At 38.3% G+C, this 3,389-nt stretch overlaps 1 protein-coding gene across 15 annotated transcripts in view; it reads right to left on the bottom strand.

Annotated features, from left to right (window-relative positions):
* AGFG1 (ArfGAP with FG repeats 1) overlaps positions 1-3,389 on the bottom strand; it is a 67,550-nt gene that overhangs the window by 36,166 nt on the left and 27,995 nt on the right. For 7 of the 15 annotated variants that reach the window (XM_015561828.1, XM_015561829.1, XM_015561834.1 and 4 more), the window contains exon 1: positions 1,012-1,166. The exons of the other annotated variants lie outside the window; for them this stretch is intronic. The gene's annotated coding sequence lies outside the window, so the exon portion shown is untranslated. Of the gene's footprint in view, positions 1-1,011; positions 1,167-3,389 lie in introns of those variants that run through there. 15 annotated transcript variants of the gene reach the window in all.

The following is a 3,389-nucleotide window of genomic DNA, read 5'->3' as shown; positions in this document are numbered from 1 at the left end:
AGTAACGCAGGCCTCCCCAGAAAGTCTTCCCTAACCAATCCATCCAAAGAGGCAATATCCGCCACACCAAACTTCAGATACCACTTATCCCAACATATTATTTATTTTCACGCCCTTTATATATCACAGTTTCTGAATGCAAATTTCACAAGGCAGGAACCTTCTCTCTCTGAGTTACCACTATTTGTAACTCAGTGCCACCACTATTTACATCCTATGGTAGACACAAAATAAATATCTGGTGCATGAATGAAAGCAACTTCCTAATAGTCCTGAAATATATGTATAGTACAATTATCTTTTTCTCCTTTGTTCCATCTGAAGTATACATGCTGACCTAGAATATTTAACTTACCAACTTACTCATTCAGAAGTAATAAATAAACTGATCCAAATTCTCATCATATATAGGCCAGAGATTAGCAAGTTACACTTCACAGGTTAAATCTGGCCTAAGGCCTATATTTGCAGCTAAAGTTCAACTGGAACACAGCCACACCCACTTGTTCATCTATTGCCTATAGTTGCTTTTTCGGTAATTACAACAGAGACTATATGGTCCACAAAGCCTAATATTTATTATCTGATCCTTTATAGAAAAAGTCTGTCTACCCAACTTACCTGCAACCACGGACTTACTATGGCGCCATCCCAGCATCCAAGAACAGTAACAATTTAAATAGGGTAATAAATAAAATCCTGTTTTAGAGTCTGGTTATGTAATGTGCACGGAAAAATATTAGAAATGAGCATAAAAAGAAAGAAACCTTTCCCTGGGGGAAGAACTTTCCAAGAGCGAGGAGGACAATTTACTATACATACATATTCCCTTGAATATGTATGTATAGTAAAGGAGAAAAAGTACTAGAGTAGATTCCAGGGAAGATTAATAAGTGTTTAACACTTGTTTTCTAAATAACTGATAAGTACAAAGAAATAGAAAAAATAAGGGGAGCAAATTTTTAGAACACTAGAGAGAAATTAAGCAGTGTCAATAGCGATAAAACTTACTTGCAAGTGTCTGTGGGTTGTGAAGGAGACCAGTAGCTCTAATTCAGACACCTACTGTGGAGACTTAGTAAGAGGCAGTATACACAACTCAGCACATCCCATGCCTTATTTCATTTAAAGTCTCTAATGTCAGATAGAACTGTATTCCAGTTAGGCTGCAAAGAACCAAAATCCAGCCACCAGATCAGATAAAACAAGTTTAGAGAGGCATACAACAATGCTTCAAGAAAACAAGACAAAAAACTTTATGGGAACCTGGCTTGCAAACAGGAAGATATCTGGAACCCAGGTGGTCTGAATATCTATTTCCAAACCCCTCTCTCCATGTCACATACACACCCCCACCCCAAACACAGAGATTATCACTTTCGTTTCTCATACTATGTCTAATCCTGCTCTTCCTTAGTATTAATTTTTTTTCTGTTTATTCATTAGATGGCACATCAAGTGATTCATCACTTAAATCCAGTTTCTGTGAGCCTGAATTCAGTTTCTTAATTAGAGAGGATCTGATTAATCACCAGCCCCCAGGGTTAGGTGTTCATTCCTGGTCCAATCAGCTGGGCATTTTGTGGTTTTCTTGGGACAAGAAGCCTTCCCCTCTTCCTCCCTCAGCAAGGTGCATTAGCTTAGTAAGAATCTTCTACCCTTAAACACACGTTTATTCATGAATGTGCTACGCAAATTATAGTTTTATAAATGAAGATTTATTTCATTTTTGAAGTCAGAATAGTTTTGAGAAAACTGCCCTACTTTCTCAAACTAAGACGTCAAATTACCCTGTATGGGTAACAAAACAAGTATTCTGCCTTTTAATTCTGTTTTCGATGTCTTTAACAAGTTTCCACATTTTAACTAGTTACATTTATCAATTTTTACTTTTTTATTTCTTCCATTGCTTTTAGTCTATACAGTCCTTACACATTTAAATGTTAAATACATAATCAGCTATATTTTCTAAAATTTTTATAATCACTTTTTTTATTGTCTACCCCAAGTGTATACATCCTTAAACACTAAAATTTAGTTTTGCCTGTTTTTTCTTATGAAATAGTGTGTTTTACAGAAACCTGCAATAGTACAAAGAAGCCACATACACTCTTTATTCAGAGTCTCTACTGTTTACATTGCTAAATCATTCTCTCAAGATAGATACAATTTTTTCCTAACCATTTAACCATTTGTATACCATAAACATCTAGAGATGAAAGCTGTGGACCTTTTCAATTAAATTCAAAATATCGTGGCAGTTAACTGGTTAAATTAGAAACATGAACCTTCACCCATAAATGTATATCTCCTCAAAATGAGAATTCTTTTATATAACCAGAGCTAAATTATCAAATCAGGAAATCAACATTCTATGTTATTATTACCTAATCCATAGCCAATTATCACAAAAAGGTTCTTTAGAGCAAACTCAAAGGCTAACATGGGCCAAATAAATACGGTTTAAGTTTATGTGGGCCGCAAAAAAACCCAAAAGCTTCAATTTTCATAGAAACAGGTTTATTTCGATAGAGACATGCTAAATACAAAGGACTGAAATAAATGAGTAATTGTTAACAGAAAATAATAGAGCATTTTAATAAAAATTAATATTTTTTCTTGAACATTAACTTACGAGACACCGAATAACCACCAATTACTAAGTGTAATGCAAATAAACCTATTTTTCTTGTTCTCCGAAAGCGAAATATTTCCTGTTGTGCACACCAAACAAGTCAGTACAAGACTAATTACGTGGCAATCAGAAATAGTGCGTCTGGGAGAACCAAGATAGCAGCGTAAGGTACAGACCTGCGCATGCTGCCTCCCACAACAACACTGAAAATACCAACTATCAGACAAAATAGCTATCATTCAGAACCACGGGAAAGCTGGCCCAGTGGAAGTTCTACAACTGGAAGGAAAGAAAGAAGAGCATTGAGATTGAGTAGGATATGCAGAGGTGCCAAGAACAGAGGTCCCAGACCCCTACAGGGAGAGGCAGGACTGCCTTGCAGTGGGTCGGAAAGCGAGGCCGGCTTTCTCGCGGAGCTGCTCGAGGGCACATGGAGTCTTGGAGAGGCAAGGAGTCACAGAGATGCCATTGCTGTTTGCTCCACCCTGGTGATCCCCTGAGACCCCGCCCTACTCAATTTACATCCCCGCCCAAGCTGTGCCAGTGGCACAAAAGGAACCACCTGCACTTTTGCAGCTTAACCCAACAAACTGCAGATTTCAACTCCTCACATCCAAAGGGGACACACTCAAGAAGCAGAATCAGGTTCGGAGGAAGCCGGAACCGGACCCGGCTGGGCCAGCAACGTGGAACCGCTGTACCAGCAAACGCACAAACAGGTCCACCAGATCCAGTCTCACATGGGATGCCGGGC

The sequence above is a fragment of the Myotis davidii genome, unplaced genomic scaffold (assembly GCF_000327345.1).
Source record: "Myotis davidii unplaced genomic scaffold, ASM32734v1 scaffold370, whole genome shotgun sequence".
In the NCBI taxonomy this organism is placed as follows: domain Eukaryota; kingdom Metazoa; phylum Chordata; class Mammalia; order Chiroptera; family Vespertilionidae; genus Myotis; species Myotis davidii.
This window is presented reverse-complemented; position numbering and strand designations above follow the sequence as displayed.